The 27,638-nt window shown below is 44.9% G+C and overlaps 1 protein-coding gene across 3 annotated transcripts in view; it reads left to right on the top strand.

Moving 5' to 3' along the window:
* DLC1 (DLC1 Rho GTPase activating protein) overlaps positions 1 to 27,638 on the top strand; it is a 568,238-nt gene that overhangs the window by 142,132 nt on the left and 398,468 nt on the right. The window contains exon 1 of one of the 3 annotated variants that reach the window (XM_019526005.1): positions 18,727 to 18,807. The exons of the other annotated variants lie outside the window; for them this stretch is intronic. The gene's annotated coding sequence lies outside the window, so the exon portion shown is untranslated. Of the gene's footprint in view, positions 1 to 18,726; positions 18,808 to 27,638 lie in introns of those variants that run through there. 3 annotated transcript variants of the gene reach the window in all.

Here is a 27,638-nt window from a genome sequence, read left to right as displayed (position 1 = left end):
TACCAGGGCTGGGGCAAGGGTGGGCTCCCTTAAGTGCCTTGGCCTGCTGGCTTTGCAAGGGTTGCTTAGTGGGCCAGCAGTGGCAGTATTCCCCCCATCACCCAACAGGCTTAGTTTAAAGACCGGTGGAGCAGGTCAGGCAGTCTGGCTGAGAAGAGCCTTCTCCCCAGGGGAGAGAGGTGGAGGCCATCTCTTCCCAGCAGCTCGCTGCCTCTCTCGCCAAAGAGTGGTCTGTGGTCATGGAAGCCAAAGCCTTCTCGATGACACCAGCGCTGCAGGCTTGGATTGACTACATGGATCCTTCTCTCCCTCCTCAGCCCATAGCCTGAGACTGGGAGGATCGACGAGAACACCACCTGTGCCCCCAGACCCTTTAGACCCGCTCCCAAATCCCTGTAGTGCTTCATGACCCAGCTGGGAGTGCTCTGAGCCGTGTCATTGGTGCCCACATGGATAAGGAGCATAGGATAGTGGTCTGTGGGCTGGAGGAGCTTTGGGATCTTCTCCACAATGTCCTGGATGCAGGTCCCCAGGAAGCAGCAGACTTCCCGGGTCAGGGCAGCAGATCACCTCCTCAGTCCCCCTCAGGATGGAGTCTCCCACAACAAACACCTTATGTTGTGTCTTGGGGAGAGCGGGGACAGTAGCTGCAGTTGAGCCTGTGTTGCCTGTGGGAGCTGGCAACTCAGCAGGCTCTGCTGGAGCAAGAGGTGTGTAATACTTGCATTTATTGCCTATATGTTGTTAGCTAAGTTAAGCAGAAGTTCAATGCAAGTCACATGCACTGTATTCAAAAATAGTGCTTTGAATATTCGCTCCCAAGTTTTTGTCACATACTCAGCTTTATCTGTAACAAAAGCATTAATTTCTTTCAAAAGCAAATGTTGTCATATTTCCAAAATGTTCTGCTTACAGTTTTAGAGTCTATAGTTTCTGTACAAACACAGTATATTAGTAGAGACTTACATTCCAAAATCCCCTCCTCTAATTGCCATGTAATGTATGGGAAAAAATTATATGGTCCTGCTATAATATATAGAACCCAGTGGCCTTCAGCATCTATTGTTTCATTTATAAAAAGTTTAAGCCCAAGACAATCTTTAGCAGTTCTTTCCAGTCACTTATATGACTTTGAAAAGCTTTGAAAAGCACCTCTTTTGCTCAGCTATGACCAATGATTTTCAAAGAACTTTGCAAATACCTTTTCACAACAGGGTTTTCTAGGATGCCAAATACATCAGTGGTGCAGAAAGCCTCGTAAGTCAGAAAACTACTGCTCTAGCTATTTGTTCGTCTGACTGTACAGAGAATAGTATGCTCACCATTTTTGTACTTCAGTTTTCTTTTCTAATAGAGATTCAGCTGCTTCTAGCTTTGATTTGTACTCTTGAGATGTTTTTCACAGCTGGATTCTTGGCTTGAAGTGACAGCAACATCACATGCTGCACAGAACATTGTGCCATCACTTTTGTGAAATATCCTTTTTGGAAACTTCATTTCAATTTATGTTCCCCACCTTGCTTGTAGGTACACAACACATCAGCTGTGCATAGTTGCTTCCTTGCTCAGCTACAAATCACATTGTCTGGTCTGCATTACTACATTTTCATGTTATTGTTTAAAGTGTAAACAATACTTTCTTACTGAAAAATGTGTCAACTGATTTGATGTTGACCTGGCATATGATTTTCAATTAAATTACTAAATTTATCATAGAATCCTAGTATTTAAAGGGTTGGCAGCCATCTCAAATAATGGCCATGTCCAACCCTCAATTCAAATGCTTTTTTACATACAATTGCAAGATTTCACAGTGTTTATTTGAATTCCCAGTGTAAGAGACTGCCATGACCCAATCATAGTCTTAATAATACCCATAACTATATATGCATTTCACATGCACTCAGTATACAGTTCTGAACCAATACCAATACTGAGCTTGTCCACTGAAAAATTTAGAAACTGGTATTGGGAAAAATGAATGTGATTACAGATTGACTGAGTCAAGGCCATGTTTACATTCAATATTTTTCTAAAGTTAAACATTAACATGAATGTAGGCAAACAATATCAGATGATAGCAGGAAAACCTCCTAAATTAATGTGAAAATAAAATAAATTCTTGTTAAATAGGTCAAAATATTCATAGTATATATTTTATCAGAACTTAACAGACCTTTTGTGATGGCTAGGTGAAAGATTATTATTTTCAATACTAGTTGCAAAATGCTTGCCTGATCAGAAATCATTCCTGTCTAAACATGTCTATACCATATTTACTTGAATGTAAGATGACCCTGAATATAAAACAACCCCCTAATAATTAGATTTGGTATGTGGAAAAATTATAAATTTGTTATAATTTTCCATGTATGTAATCTAATTATTGGAAGTTTGCCTTGAATTTGTCCCCCTCCCAGTGCTACAGCAGGGGAAATAAATTAGGTGGGTTAAGTGGCCCCCTTGTCCTCTGCCCCCACAACTTCTTCCCCTTCCAGCCCCTTCCCCTCCTCCCTCTCCCCCCTTAGTATCAGACCCTGCTCTCCCTGAGCACATGTAAGTGAGGGCCAAATTTGAAAACACTGATCTTGAAATAAACATACCTGTAGTAATTTATATATAGGGAAATTACTACAGGTATCCATAGACCTAATTCACCCAGAATTAATGCATTTTCCCTTTTTGAAACTGTTGCAAGTTTTAGCACAGGTATTCCATAAACATACTTTTAAGCAGCACTTCTATATCTACTCATATGTAATACAAACTATGCGTAATACTAGCCCAAAGTCAAAAGGCTTATGATTTACCGTATAGTTCATCGAGTTGGGCCACACCAAGGTCAACAGCATTTCAAGCAATAGTGACCCCACAGCTCAGCACTGCTCCGTATGTGTGTGTATTCCAGATACCCTGCCAAAAAGGATCCATGTGCTTAATTAGCACCCCCCCCCCCATAACTGGAACTGGGTGTTCTTGTCAGGAGCCCTGAGATTCTCCAAAAGTTTATATGCAGATGAGGTACAGGACAACCTGGTCTGGCTCTACTGCATGGAGGGCAGAGCCACACTAATTATATGTAACAGGCTGAGAGAGGGGATGACAGAGGAATTCTGGATGAACTATTTGGGAGCTCATTTAGTGATGTTTGCCAGATGTTTAAGGCTGGTGAAGAAACAAAAATCATTGGAAATGGGAAAGAAAGATGCAGATCATCTGTGGGGATGAAGAGGAAGTCTAAATATATTCAATTTTGTGTCTCACTATGGTCTGAAAGAGTCAGTACTGAGGGAGACTGAGTGCAATGGGCACTGCCATATATCTTATTCGGAGGAGTATACTAACCTATCATTGTTGTAGGTTCCAATTAGTATGTTTGTTCAATATGCAATATATAGTAGTGCAATGCAGAGCAATATACAATATAGAGCATTATAGTAATGCTCTGTGTTGGCTGCATTTAATCAACTTTATAGCTGATTTCCATTACTGAGCAGACGCTGCTTTTGGTAGAAGTTTAATGATAGACAAGGTATTTAATGAAGTTTCCTTGCATGTGAATATAAGACAAGGGTTTTTTTTACCCATGTGGACTGGGAGAAAAATCCTTGTCTTGTATTTAAGTAAATACAGCACTTGTCTAACCTACTGTTAAGAGCTTCCAAGGAAAAAGATTCTGCAGCCTCTCTAAGTAATCTGTTTTTGCACTTAATCTCATCATTGGAAAGTTCTCATGCTTAATTTCATCATTAGAAAGTTCTCCCCAATAGCCGACCCAAGTTTCCTTTTCATTTCCTTCTTCCACTGTCCCCTGTAACCACAGGTAATTATTTTCTCTGTCCTCTATAACTAGTGTTTGTATGGTCATTTCTCCAAACCAAGTAAACCTACATCTCCCAGTCTTTTCTTGTTCTCTAGACCTTGACTTCTAGATCGCCTTGAAGTGCCACACCTAGAAATGGACACAGCATTCCAAGTGAGCCTCACCAGTGCTGAAGAGAGGAAGCAGGAGAATCACTTCCCTTAACTGGCTGCCAACACTTCTTTTATAACAACTGTGTTTTTTTAACAACAGTTCCACACTGTTTGTGGTCCCCATAACCCCCAGGTTCTTTTCTGCAGTACTGAAACCGAACAATTATTCCCCAGTTTCTGTTTGTGCATTTGATTGTTCTTTCCTAAATACAGGACCTTGCAGTTGTTCTTACTGAGCAGACAGGTATACATTTTCATAGGTGGCACCATAGCAGCAAAAAGTGACCACCCCTGTCCTAGGAAAAGATAAATCCTGAAACATCCATTAAAAGAAAACACAAATCAAATATAACCAGATTGAAGATCCTGGGCTTTGGGTTAGTGTAAGAGAAGGAAAGTCTTCATTCCTGATATACATTTCTGATCCATTCATTAACTGAAGAGTCATAAAATAATATTTTGAATTTATATAGTTTCTTCTATCCAATGGTCTTGGGTTCACTTTAGTTCACTGATTTAGCCTTATAAACTTTGTGAGGCAGAGAAATGTACCATTTCTCCTTTTTGTCAGAAGAAAAAACTGAGGTAGATGAAGGTTCAAGTGACTTGAAGAAGGCATAGAATGCAAATTTGCCTAAGCCAGGACTAGTGCTCTAACCACTAGACCAGTATTTCTCAACCCATGGCCCAGAACCCAAAAGTGGGTTGCAAGAACATTGTAAATGGTTACAGGGTGGTCCCAAGGAATCACACAGTTTTCCCATGCAAGCTGAAATGCTGGCAGCCTGCATTGATCCGGCAGGCAGCCAGGGGCATGGTGAGCACAAAGTGTTGTGAGAGCAGCCCCATGAGCTGGAGGGGAGGGAAGCGGGGAAGAGGGCCAGATGCAGCAGCTGGAGGAGTGGGGGGGGAGAGAGAGAGAGAGAGAGAGAGAGAGAGACTGTGTGGGTCAAGGCCAGGGGGTGGTGGCAAGCTAATAATTATGCTAACAGGTCCTGGTGTGAAAAAGGTTGAGAACTGCTGCACTAGACCAGTGTATTTGAAAAAGAGACCACCTTCAGCCAAGTTGTTTTCTAAAGAAAGTTGCTCTGGCTCCTGTGTTTTGTGCTGAATCCATTGCTGTCAAAGTGTGAGAAGCATGTTCTGAGAATGTCTACCAAATTGGGCCTCTCAAGTACCTTAGATACCTGGACAATTAATTTCTGGATACAAATTGAACTAGGGGCCAAGCTGTTCAGATGGAGTCAATCTGAGCTTTACATGCCTAGGCATTTTTTACATCACAAAGGGAGGCAACTCAGGAGCTTAGATGTCTGTGGCAGCAACTGAGCAAGGATGTTGTGCTTTACAGTTTTGTACTTTGGCTCCAACAATCTGCCTAATCCTGTTTTAGACATTTAAATCCTTGTTTCCATCTGGTGCAGCATCATTTTCCTATCATAAAATTATTTTACATGTCAAATAGTCCATACAGTCTCCATCAATCCCCTTGTTGTTCACTTGTTTCCTAGACTTTTTCCCTTCCCTCACCCCAATATATAAGTTCAGTCCTGTGAACTGGGAAAACAAGGTTGTCTTATTTTCATGACCTTCTGCATGGCTCAATCAATATTGATTTGGGGGAGAAAAAAACCTATGAGGGCTGTGTGAATGCCTGCCAGCTCTTCAGTACTAACATGTGGTTTGAACTTTTGATTTATCTCACCTCTCCTCAGAGATCTGATTCAAAGTCCATTGCAATCATGGAAAGATTCCCATTCATTTCATCAGAATTTGGTTCTGTTGAATATATAATGGATGAGTCTTAAATTATTGTAGGAAACTACAATGTCTTTAATAAGTCTGTGATGCTTGCAGTTTCCTTGAGCATGGTTTTGGCAATTACTTGCCTGGATACTCTCTTTCTATTTGAGTTTATATAGACTGAATCATGGCTATCTTTACACATTCCCTGGAGATGAGAGGGGGGTCACTTTAATTAGAGCAGCTCTCAGGAGCCTAATTGCAGGTACGCTAGCCTGCTGCCACCTGCAAGTGGGCTTTGCTCTCTGAGGCTAGGGACAGGCATTATACATAAACTGGTTTAAGTGATCAGAAACTGGCTTAAACCTGTAACAGAACAGATGTTCAGTGCACATGAACTGCTTTCAAAATTACCAAAACCAGTTTAAGATAAATCTGGATGGATGTAGTAACAGACTTGACTGATTTAGGTTAAAGCAGTTTATTGAACTTCTGCCCCAGATCGCCTCGAGATTCAAGTTAACTCATAGTTTCCAGCATCCCAGGATACTTTCCACCTTCTCCACAAAAGCTCTCTTGCAGGGTGGATGGGCTAGCTTTGGCCCAAGCTGTCCATTCCAGCCAGGCAGGGAAGCATGCTATAACACCCCATCAGCTTCTGGCCTGAGCTACTGCAGGCATGTGGCTGCATTTCCAAAATCAAAAGTAAATGTCCATTCACTTGCTTATCGGTTCAATCTTCACTGCTTAGACTAACCTGCAAAGATTGAATCAATTCAGCCTTGGGCCTGTTGACTGTCTGTACTTAGCCAAAATGTCTGGGCATCCTTGAGGCACCAAGAATTAAGATGCCTGGGTTATCTATACTGCCCCACACATTCAGATCAGGTGAATAAGAGCATGCTTGGAATGTTGGAAACTTTCTTCAATTCTTCTTGAAGACAAGTTCTCACTGCTGCATGCTCAATGTTATTACTAAGTGCTTGAGAACCATCTGAACTTGCACTTCATTCTTGGAAAAAAATAGTACTTACCCAGTTAATCACTTTTGAAAGAATTTACTTTAAACTTCAATCTGTGCTTGCAAGAACTAAATTAAAATTTACATATGAGATAAATAAAACCCCCTTTAGATCTGAGCTTGTTATTTTCTTTCATGACTGACCTTACATTTTTTATATAGTAATAGAACTTTTGCATGATAACCAGCGTTCCAAGATCTATCATTTTCATTTGGCAACATTATGAATGAACCTCTCTAATAGTTCAGAGAACTGAAAGAACCAGATTCCTTGATGTTAAATAGCTTTCAACCACCCTTTTTACATTTGATTTCTTTTTCTTGTTAGCATATTTTGGATTGCTAAACAATCTTAGATCATAGTTCACAAGAAGAGAAGAGCACTCAAAGACATTCATCTTTTCTTTTACTAAAGTCAAAGTCCTCCAAAGTTCTTCACATATTTAAACTAGATAACATACAAAGCAAAGAAGTAAAAATTATGATATAATTTTTTTTCCTACCTATTATAAAATAGTAAACAACTATCACAGTGGAAAAAGTCAGAACTGTGCACATTTTAGCCAGGGATGAATTTAACTAATAGAGTCTAACATTTTTCTTGAAGAGACTTGAAGGCTTGCCTTTGTACCGGTTCAGTTCTTTGTCTTGAATTCAAAGACCAGTGAAGTTGCTGAACTTCGCTGGGTTTCAAATTGGAACCCCTATAAATATTTTACTTAGACTATCCAGGTTAATAAATCCAAACATTTGAAAATGAAATTCAGCCAAAACCACTCACCTGAGTTCATAACAAATCCTTGGCACGCCATTCAAGTTATCTGATTTGGCTGCAAAAAACATAAGTTGAGCCAGGTATACTTGTAAATGGGTATTGGTTCACCCAAAACACATTGATTCACAAACTTAAGGTGACCTTTTAGCTAACGTAGGCTGAATTTGTGTTTGTCACAAAACCTCCAAAACAGCTAAGTTTCATGTTGATGCAAGTCATACGGCAAATATTTTAAATTATGTTATAGTTTGGTCTAGTGACCCTAGATTTGGACTTACAACATGATAAAAAGTAGCATTCAGGAAACTGTTGAACTATTGATGTTGGTAATAATATCAGAAAGGCAAAATCGATCATTTGCTTCTACTGTCCTGCTAAATTGCTGCATATCTTCTAGTCTCATAGCAGCCCTGAGATGACCATCAGCACAAAGAATGTTCTTCTTCATAACAAATGAACTAAAGTCAAGTACAGGTAATAACTTTTCTATGTAATCTGCAAGCAATAATGATATGAAATTATGGAATCTGGCATAATTCATAGAGCATGAGTATGGTGCCAGTTTATGATATAGAAGAAAAAGGAAATCAAAGTGTAACTGGCCATTTCAAATAAAGTTTCTTAAGCTTGAGATAGGCTTGTCATTAGTCTCTCAAAACTAGACCTTGTTTTTACTATAGTTGGTAACATTTCATGTTTCATGGTTTTACTATATTTATTATCACAAAAACAAAGTAATAGCTGTTTATTGATGTTATACTCTGTAACTCTTAAGAACTTCACTTTAACAGATCCTCATATCCGTGTCTAGGATATAGCCTTAAGTCTAGCCTGGAGATGGTGTTTGGTGAGGTTACTGTACTGCAAGCTGATAATACAGGCAGCAGAATCTGGTCAATCATGTAGAATCATTTTATGATGTGCTCCAAGGTCTTTTATATTGAAAATTATGTACTATAGAAAAAAAAAAGATTGTATATGTAAGAAAAGATAAGCAAGTTGCAAGCATCAAATTTAGCTTGCTTCTGTATCATTTGTTCATCTGTGATACCTCCACTGAATGTTTATATCTCTATGGGTGTGTCTACATGAGATGTGTTACTGTGCATTAGCCTAATTTACTGTGCAGTACAGGCATGTATCTGCATGTGTTCACCCATACTGCTCAGAAGAAATGGGTTATTGTGCCTAAATTTGATACCTGCTAATACAAGTATCCAATTTAGGCACAATTAGTTAATGTGCAGTAATGTATGTGTAGACCTGGCACTAATTTAGGGTGCATGGGCACCCAGGGACCATGGTAAGCCAGCCAGGGCTCCTGGCTGACCACTGCTTCTGCTGCCAGGTTGGGCTGATCTCTGGCAGTCCCTAACTTCAAGGTACAAAATCCTGCAGCCATTTTATGCCTTGGGTACACACACATTTGGGAGCCTGTTCTGTGTCCAGGAGCCCAGCAGGCCTCGTGCCCCCCTGAACAGATCACAGGCTGCCTCTGCCTGGCCTGTCCCCTCTGCAGAACTGCTGCTTGGCCACAGGTGAGTGTTGCAAAGGGCTGCAGCTTGCTGCACCCTTTGCCCTCGCCCACCCCTGAGATCCCCCCAGGGCTGCTGACTGGCTGTCTCTGGCAGCAGGGCCAGCACCTGCTCCCTCCTGCTTCTCACCCCCCACAGTGTCTCTTTGCAGGTGCTGTGGTGAATTGCCTCTGCCACAGGGCTCCCAGTCCCCAGCCATGTCCCTCTCCTGAGTACTCCTGAATGCTGTCCAGGCCTGGACACACAGGGACAGCCACGTGGAAACCCAGAGAGCTGGCGTAGGTTGACAGTGTAATCCTTGTCATCCTCCCTGTTGAGCCCCAGCCCTGCCCCTGTGTACATGCCAATGCCAACCTCCCAGGCTCCCATGCTCTGGGGCCATGCTGACATGAAGAGGTGGGTGCTATTATGCCCAGATTTATGAGGCCCTATTGGGCAGCATGCATGAGCAAGGACACTCCCAGTCAACACAGCAGTACCACATTAAGGTCAAGGCCTTCCAGGCACAGTGGATGGCCATGAGCAACTACAATAATAGGCCCAGTCATGCCTGTAAGACCATGGCCTTTATTCAGGAGCTGACCCATATTTTGGTGATCTGGGACCCAGACCTGACCCCTGCAAGTGTCACCAGCAGGGGTGGCCTGGCCAAACCCTCACCCTATCCTTACTCCTCTGGTGACACTTCACCAAAGGAGGGATCCCCAGGCCTTCTGTGCCATGCCTCATCCTCCTCTCTGGCTGCTGCATCCACTGGCAGCTCGGGGAGCCCTGGCCAGCAGCTGCCTCATCCTTGCCACAGCTCAAGACCCCACCATAAGGAGTAGCCAACTACATCACTACTGGCTGCCAGCAGTGACAGCTCCTCCCCAAGCAGGGCTCCTGGCCAGGCACCAACCCACTGCACACTGCATGCCATGGACGCTGAGCACAGCCAGACACCATCACCGATGGGGAGGTCCACACCAAGTCACCAGCCTTGCCAGCCCCAGACATGTGATAAGTCCCACAGTGCCCCTATCCCTGGCCCTGGTCCCAGCCCCTGCCACTCCTCCCTGCCACTGGCCTGTCTTCATTCCACTGGCCCCGGGTTCCCCTCATTACAGCATGCAGGGTGGCAGGACACAACTTATAACTTTATTCTTCTCACATCCCAAGGAAGACATCAGTGCCAGCAAAGATGTCCTCCTCAGCAGTGGGGAGCAGGAACATGTAGCACTACCACAAGTAGCCCTCCATGTGGCAGTAGAGGTTGTGGGGAAGCCCAAGCTTACCCCCCATGCCATCATATCTCAGGGTCCCAAACCAGGAGTGCAGTTGTGCCTGGGGTACCAGGAGGATCAGCAGCAGCAGGGCATAGTGGCTCAGACACCCCTCGGCCTCCACAAACAGCTCATCATGCACTGCCTTGGGCACATGCAGCAGGGGCACACTCAGGGCACAGTGGCAGTGTGGCAGGGGGCTGGACCCGGGGTGCCTCCCTGGAGAGGCCCCTGATGGGGATGGTGGGGGAGCGACTAGCCCCTTGCCCCAGTTGTATGGGAGCCCTGAGCACCCTGAGCCCAGGCACCATGGGCTGGGTGGCAGTGTGGCAGAGTAGCTGGACTGCAAGGAGAGATGGGAGGAGTGAAGTATGGAGCCATGGCAGTAGGTGCTTCCAGCAGCCTGGCCTGTCCCACCCTGGGAAATGGGCAGAGGAGGCAATCTGCCTGCGGCCAACACCCAGCAGACCACTGGCCCTAGGGGAGCAGGGAATGATGGGGAGCTCAGCTGGCAGCCTGGGCCTGCCCAGCTGGCTTACCATGGTGCCTGGGCACCCATGTGTGGCCAGCCCCCATTCTGAGGGCAGACAGTACATGGTCATTGGTGCAGAGCATCTCATCTCTAAAATGTTTCAAATGCTCACAAAAGGCACTGGTCTCTTGCCTCTGCAGGGCCAACATCTGGACATGGGGGAGAGCCCATGAGGCCCAGAAGGGATGTGGGCTCTAGGTCACTGACACCCACCACCGGAGCTGTCTGGATGCGCTGGCTGGACCAGACCACCCTGCTCCAGTGGTTAGTGAAGGAGTTGGAGGCATGGGAGCAGGAACTTGCAGAGCTCCACTTGCAGAGTGGAGAATGTCACCCAGCTGAAGGCGTAGGACTGAGCGCACCGGGACCACTGGGCCCAAATGGAGGCCCTGGATCAGGAGTGCTTAGAGCTGCTCTGGCAGCAGGGAGACACCAACTGCCAGGCCCTGGACACCCTCCTGGACCTGGTGGCTGTGTCCATGCCCTCCACTGCCTGGTACCCACCCATGGTCCCACAAGACCCCTTGGTCCCACCCGCTGCCCCACAGCAGGCTCCTGTCTGGCCCTGGGAGGAACTCCTCAAGCACCTCCTACCTGTCAGACTACCTGGACCTGCCACCACTCACCTGGGCAAGCCCCACTGCTCTTTCCCACACCACGTGCCTAAAGACCTGGCCATGCATAAGGCTGCCACCCACTGGGGTTGCCATGGGCCCCAGACCTGCAAAGGAACATCCTGAGGAAGGGGTGCTGGGCACCTGCCACAGGGCTCTGCTACCCAGGCCTTCCCCACAAGCCCCCACTCTGGGCTCCAGAACCAGAAATTTGTAAATAGTGTTTTCCATTTGTAAGCGGGTTTTTATTGTTGGTAGGTGGGGAGGGTGGTGGAGGGGCTCTGTTGGTTGATGCAGGAGGGAGTTCTATTTGTAGAGCAGGGAGAAGGGAGGGATGGGGTGGGTGTTGTTAGGGAAATAAAGTTTTTTTGTTTCAACTATGTGTGTGTCCTGAGAGTAGTGCTGGGATGGGCAAGGAGTAGGAGGTGTGGGGATGGTGGGGCAGGCAGGCTGCAGCAGGAAGTGCAGGAGGAGGGGAGTTACCAGGGCCTCCAGCAGCACTGCAGTGCCCTGGTCCTGGCCCCCACTCTCATAGATTTCATAGATTTCATAGACATTAGGGATGGAAGGGACCTCGGAAGATCATCGAGTCCAGCCCCCTGCCCAAAGGGCAGGAAGTCAGCTGGGGTCATAGGATCCCAGCAAGATAAGCTTACCTTTTACTCTTGAGGGTGTTTATTTTAGGTGTTTGACCCACCTCCGATGGCAGGCTGTTCCAGACCTTGGGGGCTCGGACAGTAAAGAAATTCTTCCTTATGTCCAGCCTGAAACAGTCTTGTAGTAGTTTATAACCATTAGACCTCATCATCCCTTGGGGTGCTTGGACTCTCTCAAGCTTCTCCACATCCTTTTTGAATTGTGGAGCCTAAAACTGGACGCAGTACTCCAGTTGTGGCCTCACCAAGGCCATGTACAATGGGAGAATGACATCCCGGGAATTGCTTAAGAAACATCTATGGATGCAAGCCAGCGTTTTGGTTGCTTTACTAGCCACAGCATCGCATTGCAGGCTCATGTTCATTTTGTGGTCAATGATGACCCACAAGTCTCTTTCTTCTGTAATGCTAGCCAGTGTAGCACTGCCGAGCCTATAAGGATGCTGCAGGTTTTTCTTCCCAAGGTGGAGAACCTTGCATTTTTTGGTGTTAAACACCATCAGGTTCTCTTTCGCCCATTTGCTGAGCCTGTCCAGGTCAGCCTGGATCGCCCGCCTGTCTTCTGGCGTGGATGCTTTGCCCCAATGTTTGGTGTCATCGGCAAACTTGGCCAGTCCGCTCCTGACTCCAATGTTCACGTCATTAATGAAGATGTTGAACAATATGGGTCCAAGGACAGGGCCTTGGGGGACCCCACTGGTCACAGGGCACCATGATGATTGACTTCCATCAATTACTACCCTCTGGGTCCAAGCACGGACCCAAGGCCACAATTGGCCAGTTTCACCAAGAGGTGATCATGGAATACCAGATCGAAGGCTTTTTTGAAGTCAAAATATATGACATCAATCTCTTTTCCCTTGTCCAGGTGATAAGTCACCTGATCATAGAAGGAAATGAGAATGATCAAGCAAGACCTACCTGCAACAAACCTATGCTGGCCCAACCCCTCAGGATGTTGGCATCAGCCAGTCCATTAAGGGTGGCCTCTTTAATAAACTTTTATAAGATCTTCCCCGAGATAGAAGTCAGGCTGATTGGCCTATAGTTAGCCGCATCCACTTTTCTCCCTTTCTTGAAGACAGGCAACCTTCTTCCAGTCATCAGGCAGTACACCACAGTGCCAAGAGTCTTCAAAGATCCGTGCCAGAGGCTGGACTATGATGCTTGCCAGCTCCTTAAGTACCCTGGGGTGTAGATTGTCAGGGCCGGCTGACTTGAAGGTATCCAGCCTCTCAACGAGTTCCTTCATGAGGTCAGCACTGATGGAGGGCAGGGGATCTCCCTCACCCAGACCTCCCTGTCCCGTAGTGGGCATGGGCATCCCATGGGACTGATGAAAGACCAACGCAAAGTATTTATTCAATAGGTTGGCTTTTTCCTGGGCGTCAGTTGTCCCCTCTGGTTTAGCAGGGGTCCAGTGTTGCCCTTGCTTTTCCTCTGGCTCCCCACATATCTGAAAAAGGACTTTTTATTGTCCTTGATGCTCAAAGCTAGTTGGAGTTCAGTTGCAGCCTTGGCTTTCCTGGTTTGCTCCCTGCAGGACCGGACGAGTGCAGAATAATCCTCCTTGGAGGTGAATTCCATCCTCCATCCTTTGTAAGCTGTCTTTTTAGCCTCAGGAGGCCTGCTAGATCCCTGAAGAGCCAGGGGGGCTGCTGTGCCCTCTTGCTACCTTTCCTCTGAGATGCAATCAAATTAGCTTCTGCATTGAGGATCGCTCCCTTGAGGAGCAACCACTCATCCTGAACTCCCCTCTCCCTGGGATCATGGTCCCTTAGGGCCTCACTAACAAGCCTTCTGACCTTGTCAAAGTCAGCTTTCCTGAAGTCGAGGACTTCTGTGTTGCTGACTGACATGCCAGCTTTATGGCAGATGGTGAAGGTGATCAGCTCGTGGTCGTTGAGCGGGGGGGCAGTACTGCTGGGGCCAGCAGGGCCAGCACCATGGCCAGTAGGAGTGTGAGGCAATGGTCATTGCTGTCAGGGGCAGGAGCAGGGGCTGGAGCTGAAGCAGCCATGGTGTGGGGAGGCAGGGTGGGCAAGAAGGGAGCTGCCATGTGCTGCCCCTAAGCTGGACATGCAGCTCTTGGACAGGGAAGGGGCTGGCCAGAATTCACAGTTTCCAAGATGGCTACCAAGTGCTGGCAGCCATGTGGCTGGAGCCTGGAGCTGTGTTGGCCACAGGAGGACATGGCAGACCTGGAGGGAACTGACACTAACTTTAGTGCCAGTTGCCTGGACGTGTAGAGACCTGCCAAAAATCAGTTACTGCAGATTAGGCTAATATGCAGTAACTTTCATGACAACTAATTGCACATGCAATTGCACTGTATTAGTATTTCATCTATATACAATTCAATATTAATCCAATAATCATAATATATATTTTCCATGAGTATCTACCTATAGTGACATGAAATTTGATAGGAAAAGTCTGGCTGGATTTGGCCATCAGTGTCAGTATTTGCTTTATGAAGCCCTAGTGCCTCAGTACACTATGCTGAGACATCCCAGCTATGGAATAATGATCCCTCAGATTGATGTTTGTCCTGGGAATTAAAGCTTGGTGCTGGTGAAGCCTAAATTCATATAAAATTCATACTATAAAAAGTGGGTTAAGTGGCTTCAATAATAGGAGATGCATTCACACAATTGTATACGCTGCTTGTTGTAGCTATAAACTGATATTTACAAATAGCGAATTAGGCACCATCCCAGTTGTGCAAGGCAAACATGATGAGCCAGATGTATGGAAAGGTCATAAATCATGTTGGTTTTGAAAAAGCAAGATACCTACAGTTTCATTAAGACTAAACCTTAGATCTCAGAGGAAGACTTTGCTGCTGAGCTGGCAAGACCAGTTTCTCACCCACAAAAGAAAGGGATCTTTTAGGAAAAGAGTTGGCTTTGTATTTCTCTAAGCAACTTTGATCTGAAGCCAGTTGGACTGAGCCTAAAGTCTTACACTAATGTTATATATTACAGTTGACATTAAATTCTTCATCCTTGTCTGTCCTTGCTAAAAAATATCCTACTAAAAAATGGAAAGATATTCAATCTCTTTTTATAAACTGTGAAGGCATTCATCTGAACTGACAAGCAAGAGCTACAGATAATGCAATACATCCTGTTTCAGAGCTATCTGTTGAATTTTACAAGCAGTTCTATAAATCAGATACATAGCTTTTATCCCTTTACACTGCAATGTGCAACTAATATAAACTTTGGGAAAAAACTAAGAATTTTATCTCTCACTGAAGTTTCCTCTAGTACCATATGTGGACTGTATTCTCCATCGTTTTAAGAAATAAAACAGGTTATGGATAGCAAAAGAGATGAGAACATGACAGCACTTGCTCTGTTCCTCCGCAGGGACGGGGGGCCAGCGTTCTGCCTCGGCCGGCGCCTAGCAGCTGACTTAGAACTGGCACGGATATAAGGTCCAGACATTAAAAATCAGTATTTTTGTTAACGTAGCTGAAATAACAATTAAGATAAATTAGACAAGGTATAGCTTTCTCTAACAGACTAGACCAATTCATTTTTTTAAAAAAACAACAAACCTTGTTTCTGGCCAGTTGGATTTTTCTAATACTTTCTATAAATACCTTGAGTATCACACATTTTCTCCAAATATATTATAGTTTGCTGATTCATTCTACAATTTGCTAAAAAAATGCATGTTTTATTTTTGCTGAAACTTCTAAGATATTACCTCTGGGAGAGGGAAGTCTTAGACATTTAACTAACGCATAGTATTCAAAATTATAAAGGGACCAATGAAACTTCATCTCCTTTTAATACAAAAAAATGGGCACAACAGAACAGATTTTCAGTCAGGCTCTCACACAGCATTTCTCACTAGGTAAAAAACTGTCATAATAATTCTAGATACAACAACGGAGACATTTATCCATGTATCAGTTGCTGCCTCCAGAGAAGAGTATGCTTTACTCCCACCCCTTCTCCACTGAGAATATGTGCTGCCTGAAACCCCAAAGTGTCCATTGATAGATTCCCTGAGAGTATCAAAAAAGGGGTAGAGTACAGTGAGAAACTCCTTCCTACCTCTGTGCTCCTCTGGAAGATCTGATCATTCAAGCTACCCTCCCCTGACAGAAACTCTAAAATTTCATTCAATTTCAGCTTCAAGTTATGCCATCCTCCAGAATTTTTACCATTTCTGTATAAATGCATAACCCTCTCTCCAGCACTTCCTTCTCCTGAAGGGGTATTGTCTAAAACTTAACACCGGTTGATCCTGAATGTTTGGTTTTGGTTTTGATTCAGATAATTTTACTATCTAGTACTTCACTACAGCCAAAGAAACAATGTAATAAGACATGTTATTCTAATGATGAAATTTAACAGTTTACTGTTCATAAAATATAAAATCACTTTAAAAACAGGATAAACCTAACTGAATTTTACTTAGTTTTGTTTTTAGAACTACTGGCTCCTTGTGAAATATTGTCAAACTGAACAGAAATTAGCAACATGCTGTCTGTAATATTGCATTAGTTTGTATGCTGATCTGAAATGTTTGACAATTCATAATTTTTCTGGCGCATTATAAACATTATTTCTTTTCTTAGTTTACCACTGGTAGATGAGCTTTGAAATAAAACTTCTGGAGCAATGTTGAAAATATAAGAATTATATTACTGAAACAGATCACTGGTCTGTCTAGTTTGATATGCTGATTCCAGCACATATATGGTTAAAATGAATGCCTTATCATGTGATGGAGTACCTTTAAAGGCTAAGAGCAGGCAGCCAGCAGGTGCAGGCCACCTCTGATGAGGCAGCCATTTTAGATCCTGGCTCTCTAGGCTGAGGCAGCAGTTTGCTGTAAGCAGCCAAAAGAGTAACAACATCTGACTGAGCTGCTGCTCATGGAACACCTTGGTGGTAAGGGAGGAACTGTGGGGATGGCAAGAGGTTCCTACAGTCTCAGGGGGGCCCAGAACCCCAGGAAGAAGGTTTTGGCCTAGTTAGAGCAAGGCCCAGCCTAGGCATGGGGCTAACAGCTGGTAGGCTTACAAGGGGGCTAGACAAGCCCCAGAGTAGAAGGGGACACCCAGGAGGGACCCCTTTCTGGAGTATGGGCATCAGCAGCTGCTAGATTGACTCTCTGATCCCTTGCACTGGTCAATGCAACAGGGCCAGGGCTGAAAGGCAATTAAGCCCAATGCAAGAGTCACTTCAGGGCCACTGTGAGCTATCTGGCACCTCTAGTGGCCTGGAGGTAGAACCAGAGCCTGTAAGGGATAAAAGTCCCTTCGCTGGGGGGACATCACAGCTGAAGATGGTAGGGGTCAACCACCATGCAGGCTGGTATAAGATCAGAATGGAGCCAGAGTGAGAGCTGGACTCAATGAGAGAGAGAGCCCAAGGACAGCATACAGGAGCCCTAATGAGGGAGCTAGACCAGGGAAGGTAGGCCTGCTTAGTCTTGGGCAAGACCTAAAACTGCATCCTGCCAGGGAAGGGTGGTCTGATGGGGCTGTCTGTTCCTCAGAAATGCCAGGCCAGTTACCTCCCTGGTGAAGGGCAGGTAGGGTTGCATGATAACCCCAGCCCCCACCATCTGGTGGGTCATGAAGACTGGGAAGTAGTGGGGCCAGGCATGCCTAGGCAGAGGCACCTAAGCCCATAGGGGTGTAAGGCCCCAGAGTAAGTGGGCCAGGCATGCCTAGGCAGAGGTACCTGAGCCTGTGAGGGTAAGACCCTGAGGCCCCAATATAGGGGCAAAGTATGGGCCCCAGCAAGGGGGGCAGAGTAGGTACCCCAGTGAAGGGGTGGAGTGCATGGGGTTAGAAGCCAGAGACTGGCAGAGTGCCCATAGAGTAAATGAGTTGAGGACTCAGAGAAGGGGCATGTGTAGATGTCCAAGGAAGGGGGCAATTAGGCCCAGGTAAATCCACACATGCCTGAGGCCATGTAAGTGGACCTGAGGCTGAGGAGGCAAGCAATTGGCCCTAATCAAAGAGCAAGAGTTATGAGTTACCCAGAGAGAGGTCTCGGTCAGAGGTTTATCCTGGGCCAGGTGAATTGACTGGTCTCCATTCAGATGAGGGTCATAGGAAAGGCCTGAGAGGCTGTGCTAGGGTCAGCCAAGGAGTGTGTGTGGGCAAGCCTCATGGCCTACAGGAGCCACTCAAGGGAGCAGGGAAGGCTGAATGTGGCCCTGTGTGGGGCAGCATGTGAGAGGCCCAGTGAGAGTGGGCAGTGTGAGAGACCTGGTGAGAGCAGGTGTAATGAGTGAGGCCTGTCGGGGTAGAGAGAAAAAGAAGGAATGTGTGAGGCCTAGCAAGGGGCTGAGTTTGGCCCAGCCTTGAGCCAAAGCAAACAGCAACTCAAGGATGACATCTATGAGTCATAGGACAGTGTTGCAGGGCACCTAGGGCTGCCTGCACCTTTAAGAGCAGAAACAGCTTAGCAAAGGAGCCTGGCAGGCTACATAGAGCACCACAGCTGCAGGTTGCCTAAGTAACAGGCTAACAAGGTAATTAGCTGGCACCTGCAGGCTGTCAGCTGACCAGAAAGAGTCAGAGCCCAGGGTACATATAAGATCCAAACTGAGGTTCCCTGGGGGTCATTCTCTCTTTGGCAACTGGCAGGAGAAGAAGCTCCTGCACAAGAGAGCAGCCCCATGCATCTGGTTGCCTGCTTTGCTACTTCTAAACACAGTAAGGCTCTAGGGGCTTACAGGGTGCCTAGAGATAAAAGGGGCTGGTATTCTAAGGGGAGAAGTTGGCCCTCTTAAAGGGGCAGAGTGCTGCCTTTATTATTAATGTTATGTTGTAGCCCAAGGGATTAGGCTTGTGTTATTGTTTGCACCAATGGACCGGGAAGAGGCTAATAGGGGTGTAGGAGGCCTCATTGGGGGCACATGATTGTGTAGAGTCCCAGCACCAAAGGGGTGCAGTCTCAGGGGTGCAGAGAGCCCAGCACCAGAAGGGCATGAGCTGCAAGGGGCCAGAGAGCCCAGCACCAGAGGGGCGTGAGCTGCACAGGCCAGGGGCCCAGTCATAAAAGGAGTTTTGGGCTAGTGCCTCAAAGCTGGGCCCAGCACAGTGGGTCTAGGGTAGAAGACCTAGCTACATCAAACGGGTGGAGTCAGAGTAGGCCAAGGCCCCAACAGAGCATAACAGCAATGTAACACCTGTGAGGCATGAGGCATGGTAAAGGGGTGGTTGGAGCCACACAATTGGCCCATAAGGCATGAGGTGTCTCATGCTGCACCATACTCAAGAGTGGCCTGGCAAAGGGAGCTACAGATCAGAGAACTTGAGTAAGGTACAGTGAACCAGGACTAATCAAAGGCTCATGGGCAGCCTCCCTAGTTGTTTTTCTATCAAAGGCATGGCAGATGAGATAACAGGGCACCCTTGGGGCACAGCTTGCATGGTCACAGAGCCACCAGGGGTATCACAGCCACCCCTGGGGATCTCACTCCGTGACAGACATGATAAGGGGAGGTTGAAGTCATGTGTACACCCCTAGACATTGGAGTCTTAAAATGGGGAGCCTCCTGCTTATTGTAACACCAGTTTCCTTTACATCAAAGGTGTGGCAGGAGAGACTGGGTAGACTGCCCTAGACAGGTGGGTGGGCTTGTACCATCACCAGGCCTGGGAGATTGCACCCTGTCATTGTACTGCTGTAGATGTAACTCTCCTAGTTCCAGAGGTAAGACAAAAGTTTTACCAATACTAAGTATTCAGCTGAATAGGCTCCACAGATCATGAGATATAGCAAAGGCAACAACAACAGTTTCTTTAAATTTGCTTTCTGATTTCTGTATGAAGACCGTATCCTCTCAAAATAACTGTGTATATATTAATAGACATAGTAAACTTACTAATTTACAAGTAAATTGGTTAATTAACTGGAGTGTCAGTGTGTGCACAGCTATATAGGGTGCAAGGCGGAGATGGAAACTGGGATACCAAGTCATTATATATATATATATATATATATATATATACACACACCACAGTATAGACTATATACACACAGTATGTACATATGTCTATACTGCAGGTGTATATGTATACACACAGTGTATACATATGTACACACAAACACACAGTATAGAATGCAGGAGAGTGTATGTGTAGAGAAATGTGGGTCTCAGGAGAGAAGAGGAACCTGGGGTATATGCTTCAAATGGTTCTGAAATACACTTTCCGAATGGTTTGTCCTGCCTTGGGAGTATGAAAAAATGTACCAAACCAAAACATAATTAGCATTGTATGAATAATGTACCAATCACCCTGGTTCTTTTTATCCACTGTAGGCTGATTGTTGTGTGCCTTTGTAGAGCAACACACAGCCACCAGACTGTACCAGTGACTATAGCCATAGAAGTCATAATAAAATACTTTGTATCTTTAAAAAGATGGTAGAATTCCCTTTTGATTTCTTGCTCACTGTTCTCCTATGAATTTTAAATATAAGAAGGTCAAAGTTGAACGTATGTACCAGCAAACTAAGAGGAAAATATTACAAAGATTTTTGCAGAAATACAAGCCCAAACATTGCAGATCCAGAAAATTTATAACTGTGGTTGCACTGAAAAGAAATTGAAAGGTCAATTTTAACTCTCCACAATAGGGTCAGTATGAGCCAGGGAGAAAGGTGGGGAGGAATAAGCCTAATGGATTTTCCAAATTCAGTTGACTTTTTTTTTTTTTTTTTGGTCTGGAACCATACACACCAAAAGATCTTATTGTATGAATACTGGATGGTGTCAAAACAGACAAACCTAAGGGTGGATGTGTGCCTGTAACTGTATCTTACAATACAGCTATAATATGCTGTCTCTAGCTTCTTTAAGAGTAACTCAAGTTCTTGATTTGAAAGCAACTCCAGAACCTTCTAGTTTGGAGATTAATGTAATATGTTATACCCTAAATTACTGATGTTTAAGCTTGAAATTCGGTCTCCACATCTGCTTTGATCACACCATCTAGCAAAAATTTACAACTGTAACTTTTCATAATTCATGACCTAAATTATTTCCTTAGTGAGATCAGGAATTAACTTCCACACATTTTATACTGTGTTTCTGGACTGAAAACACAGATTGAAAGTGCTTAATAATAGTTTACCTAACTGAGAGTCTTAGGTGAGAAGGGGTGACTATATGTTCATGTCATTCAAGACTGTTGTAATACAAACACAAAGAGAATACATTCAGTTTGCAAAGTCAACTTTAATTGGACATCTCTTACTATGTATAGCCTGCATTTTTTTTAAAACATTATTTCATGTCTGTAGTATGAATGACAGCAAATGGACATTACATTTGGTCTTGGAAGTAATTTAGAGGACAGGAGAAGGAAATAATATGTCTTCAAAAGAAAGTGAATGAATTGTTACTGTCTTGCAGCTTTAGATAAAATCACAAGTTGGTAACAAGATCCCACAATATACGCACACGGAAGACACAAAGACAACAAATAGGCCATAAAAGTCTTGAAACTTTATGAGATAGCATCAAGGCTAAAGTTGTCTAAACATAGATGAATCCTAAAATAATATTTATTTAGTGTTGCTTAATGAATTTCCAACTCAAGATAAGCTTTTTTATGTGTATACTTTAATGTTTGCTAGAATAAATTTCAGTCTTTTATGTATATATTTCAATAGTGACCTGACTGTATAACATACCAGACAGAAAACAACTATTTTGGTGTACAGTTAATCATACAAATAGCTAATATTGAATACGGACACTCCTCATGACAAGGATAACAGAGTTGGTCTGCTGATCTCATAAACATATGTAATAGGAATATTGAAATATCATGGTACCTAAATATATCTTTATTTTGGAAAAAAAAAAAGGTTTAAGCCCAAAGCCTGTTATTTTTCAAGCTTGATTATCCCTTTCAGGTAGGCCTTCAAGATAATATTTTGCCCAGTCAGTTATAATTAATTCTTCTCCACTGTTATCAATCCACTTGAAGAGACTAGCAATGCTTCCCAATAGGGTGGCTCTTCTTCTGAGAGTGTACTACTTCTCTGTAGTAATAAGAAGATTAGCTGGTGAATTGGTTTAGTCTCCATATTACCAGCCATATACAAACTGGGTGCGCCTAGTTATTGACTTGCATGGTAGAGCCACCATGTAGTAGGGCTATGTGAGGCTTTGGATCTGGAGAAGGCTTCACGTGTGGATCAAAGTGCTGGCTTCATTAGGCTTTCCGAAGTGGTTTGGAGCTTCTGAAGTGGTTCAGAGCTTCTGAACCACTTCAGAAAAGCTTCGGAGCCACTTTGGAGTTCTGGCCATAGGGTATAATGGGGAATCAATGAAATATCTATAACTTTGTTGTTTTTTGTCTGATTTGGATGAAACCTGCAGGGGTGGTAGCCTCTGCTGAGCGCATGAAGCCTGCCAAGCTTCAAGAAGATAGGTTCAGGAGTTTGGGAGGAACTGCATCCCAAATTCTTGAAAGCAAAACTCATGTCACAGGTATGTGTTGCACCACAGGGGGGTGAAAACTTCAGGGGTGGTGGCCCCTGGTGAGGCCACAAAGCCTGCCAAGTTTCAAGAAGACAGGTGCAGGGGTTTGGGGGGAACTGTACCTCAAGCTGCTGACAGGCAAAACTGGTGACATAGATCACCCTGTGTGTGTTAAGGTGCAGCGGGGTGAAAGCTGCAGGCCTGGTAAACCCTGCTCCAGACACGAAGCCTGCCAGCTGTCAAGGAGATAGGTGCAGGGGGGTTCTGGGGCCCTGCACCTCTAGCTGTTGACAGACAAACCTCGTGACATGGGTAGTTGTGCAACTGACTGTATCTGTCTTGGAGCAGTTGATTGTCTGTATTGATTATTTCCTCTCCTTAGTCTGTGGTTTTGTAGGTGTTAATCCATGCTCGTTAACTCGTTATGTAGTAGCTAGGTACTGTGTATTGAGCTGATCCCTGAGCGAATCATGATTAATTGGTAACTGGTAACACAGTAGCTGAGCAGTTAGGCCTGCAGTAGTCCCCCGAAGACAGGCACAGTTGCACAGTGTCACCCACATCACGAGTTTTGCCTGTCAGCAGCTTGGAGTGCAGTTCCCCCCAAACCCCTGCTCTTATCACCTTAAAATTTGGTAGGCTTTATGGCCTCACCAGGGGCTACCACCCTGCAGTTTTGACCCCACTGTGGCTTAACACATACACGTGACGTGAGTTTTGCTTTCAAGAATTTGGGGTACAGTTTCCCCTGAATCCCTTCACTGATCTTCTTGAAACTTGGCAGGCTTCATGCTCTCATCAGAAACAACCATCCCTGCAAGTTTCATGCAAATCAGACAAACAACAATACAGTTATAGATATTTCATTGATTCCCCATTATACCCTATGGCTGGATCTCGGAAGCCGCTCCAAAGCTTAGGAGCTGCTTTGGCCGATCAAAGTGGGAACCCAGTCCACAGCTCCGATCAGATCCCTGGCATCCAAAGCAGCTGGATCTAAAATTGGATTGAATAGCTGCCTACACAGGCCTACAATGTAGCATAGCCCCATGAAAGGCAGAATCTTCTCCAACTCCTTGATCAGCTAAATCACATTGATTTCACCATGCATTTGGCTTTCTGCAAGTTAGGTTGGAGACATGACACTATTTTGTTCCTCATATAAAGAAGTCCAGAATCATCAAGCAAAACTAAGAAACAGGGGTTTGGGTTGCAGAAATTTCTTGGTGTTTTTACCTTAGAAAAGTAGGGGTGGACAAGGTCATCTAGTCCAGGCCCCTGCTCAGGGCAGGATAATCCTGGACTAAACCATCCTAACCAAGTGTCTGTTGAAACTACTTTTAAAAATTTCCTAAGGATGGAGATTCCACAACTTCTCTAAGTAGCCAATTACAATGCTTGACCACCCTCATAGTCAGCAAGTTTTGCCTAATCAACAATCAAAATTTCCTCTACTGCACCTTGAGGACATTGTTCTAGTCTTATCCCCTTCAGCCACAGAGAAAAGTCCATCACCAATGTCTCTTTAATTGCCCTTCAAGTACTTGAAGATGGCTATCAAATCACCCCCTTAGTCTTCTCTTCAAACTAAATAACCCTAGTTTTTTCAGCCTTTCCTCATAAATCATCCATTCAGGCATATGCTTAATTTTTGTTGCTCTATGATGAACACTTTCCAATCTGTCCACATCTTTTTTGAAGTGTGGAGCCCAAAACGGGTCAGGCTCCAAGTCAAGCTCACCAGTGATGAATAGAGGATGAGAATCATTACCCTCAGTTTGCCAATGACACTCCTGTTAATTGAAACCAGCATGCTGTTTGCCTATTTTGCAACAAGAGCACACTGTTGACTCTCATTCTCTTATGGTCTGTCATAACCCCCAAGTCCTTCTCTGTAGTACTGCAGCCTAGCCTATCTTTCTCCAGCCCGTATTTATGTATGTAATTATTCTATACCAAGTGCAGGACTTGGCACTTGTCCTTACTGAATCCCATGTGGTTGATTGCAGACCTTTTTTCCAGTCTATCCAGGTCATTCTGGATAGCCCTACATTCCAGAGTGCCTGCAACTCCACCCAACTTGGTGTCATCCACAAATGTGCTAAGCATGCACTCAACCCCATTGTCCGAATCATTAATGAATATATCAAACAATGTCAGACTCAGACAAACCCCTGGGGAACTCCACTTGATTCCTCCTCCCAACTAAATATTGAGCCATTGATGAGCACTCATTGAGCATGGTGATCCAATCAGTTAAGTATCCAACTTGCAGTACTTTCATCTGTTCTGTAGTTTCTTAGCTTATTAATGAAAATGTCATAGGAGACAGTGTCAAAAAATATATCATTCAGTGCTAAAAATATCACATTCACTGCTCTAGCCTATCCACAGAGCCTGTCACCACAGAGCTTATCACAAAAGGAAGCTTATCACGGCTGGTCAGCTGTGACTTGCTTTAGCTGAATCCATGCTGGTTCTTCCTTGTTCTCCAAGTGCTTCCTTGAGGACCTACTCAATGATCTTTCTGGGTATCAAGGGCAGACAGACTCTGTCGCATCCTGGATCTACATTTTTCCCTTTATTAAAAATGGACACTATATTTGTCCTTTTCCAAGTATCTAGTCCCTCACCTGATCTCTATGACTTCTCAAAAATGGCTCTGAAATTATTTCAGCCAATTCCTTCAGTACCCTACAGTGCATCCCATCTCTGCCTACTGACTTGAAAGCATCTAACTTCTCGAAGTAGTCCCTAACATGTCCTGCCACTACTCTAGTTTGTTTGTCTCCTTCCCTGTCCTTGCTGCCAACTGCACTTGTCATTTGTTAGTTTGCTTCTGCACACCTGTAGAATCCCTTTATATTGCCTATTATGTCCCTCACCACTTGCATCTCAAATTGTGCCTTGGCCTTCCTAATTTTGCACCTAAATGCCCATGAGACACTCTTATCATCTTTCTTAGTACTATGACCAAGTTTCTGCTTTTTATAGGATTCCTTTTTGGATTTCAAATCTTTGTCTTTCCAGGCTGGTCTCCTGTTGTATTTCCCATTCTCTTGTTGCATAGGGATAGGTTGATCCTGTGCCCTTAAGAAGGCTTCTTCGAAGTACAGCTTGCTCCCCTGGACTCCTTTTCCACCCTCAGACTTGCCTCTCAGGAGATCCAAACACCAGTTCCCTATTGATTTCTTGAAGCCCAGTGTCTTTATTATGCTTGTCTCCTTCCTTCCTCTACTTAGGATCTTGAACTGTATTATTTCATGGTCACTGTACCCAAGTTACCTTCCACCCTCACATTCTCAAACAAATTCTTCCCTGTTTATAAACAGGAGTTAAGAAGAGCTTGCCCTCTATTTGTTCTGTCTACCATCTGCATCAAAAAGTTATCCCCAATACAGTACACTCCAAAAAATGGTAACAAATTCTTTCAGCATTTAGGGCAGGACTGGGGAGTGGCCACTGGAGATTTGTGGGGGAAAAGGGAGAGGGAGGTAGTTTTACTTGCCCTGGCTCTCCTCACTTGAGTGGCAGCTACTATTGCTGTAGTTTGTCTCTTAGCAACAGGCAGTGGTGCAGGCTCCTGGGAGCAGTTCCTGGTGCTACATTAGTCCCCAGCCTCTGGGGCCAAGGCTGCACCTCTCATGGCAGTCTCAGAGTTGGAGGGCATCATGCCACTCTCCTCAAACTCCAGATAAACTGCTCAACTCTATGTCTGCTGCAGGAAAGACTTTTGAGGGGGTGAGGTATTAACTGGCATCCTCTCTAAGTCAGTGCCCAGGGCTCATGCCCTTGTTACCCCCTGTGCTGGTGAGGCTACAGCACTCTAGGAACTTGCTGAACTGCTTTTGCACTGATGTTTCCCTCTCAGCAGATGTCCCAATAACTAAAGTTCCCCATGAGAACCAGATTCTGTGATTGGGAAGCTTCCACCAGGTACTTAAAGAAGGCCTTGTGTACCTCTTCCTCCCGGTTTGGTGGCTTATAGCAGACGTTCATCATGATATCCCCCCCCCCCCCCACACACACACACACACACAGGAAAGAAAATGACAATGACAATTATTCCATTTCATTGCTTGCCATGTTTTCACCTACAGCCATACTTCTTGTCAACTTTACTGTAAACTTGGCCCAGATTCAGTAAGAGGTTCACCGCATTCAGAGAGCCCCTCAATAAGTATGGCCATTGTAACAACAAGTGAGGCCATTGTCAAGTTGTAACAAAAAATAGAACAAGGCAACATAGGGCTGTTAATGTGGTGTATCCGTATATCTGGTGATGATCATCAAAACTGCTGTTTTTTCCAGAGGAGGAATTATAACTTTTCTCTCTCTATCCCACGGCAGGGTTTAGGACTCCCTACCACCTGGTTCACCCTTGTGGTCGACCCCACTTGACAGCTCTTTCCCAGTGCCACTTCACCTTCTGTCTCTCACCTGCTATGAGTCTAATGTTTGTTTTGTTGTTGGGGGAGAGGTAACTTCACAAGTAGCTTTGTCTGCCTGGCCAGTCCAGCCCCTACCTGAAGCCTTTGTTCTCCCTCAGTGCTTTTATCCCCAGGGAGTGGTCCTGTAGACTTCTGAGGGCTTTTTGTGTCTTCAGCTGTAACAGCCTTGGCCCTCTTTTTCTCTGACCACACCTTCCACTTTGGTCCGCTAATTTAAGACCTCAGCTCCAAGGTATCAGCCCTGCCTTAACAGCAGCCCCTCCTGGGGTCCAACTTCACTATGCTTGTTTCTGTTCCTCCCCCTCCCTCTCTCTCTTCCCTGCCTCTGAGAGCCACTCTAATTACAGTGCCACAAGGCCTCATATATCAGCATCCCTATACTCAGAGTCAACCCAAGCAGGGTGCGTTTCCCTCTCAGCAGATGTCCCAATCGCATGGGCTGATTTGCCCCAATAACCTGGGGTAAATCAACCCATGCAAGGCCCTGCCTCCACCCCCATCCCAATCTCATGAACCCTGGATCCGAAAAAGCTGCTGCAGTCATCGGCAGCTGCGGTGTCGGTATCAGTGTCGTTGGTGTGGGGGGGGGGGGGGG

This window comes from Gavialis gangeticus, unplaced genomic scaffold (assembly GCF_001723915.1).
Source record: "Gavialis gangeticus isolate Ggan-Ray unplaced genomic scaffold, GavGan_comp1, whole genome shotgun sequence".
Lineage (NCBI taxonomy): Eukaryota > Metazoa > Chordata > Crocodylia > Gavialidae > Gavialis > Gavialis gangeticus.
This window is presented reverse-complemented; position numbering and strand designations above follow the sequence as displayed.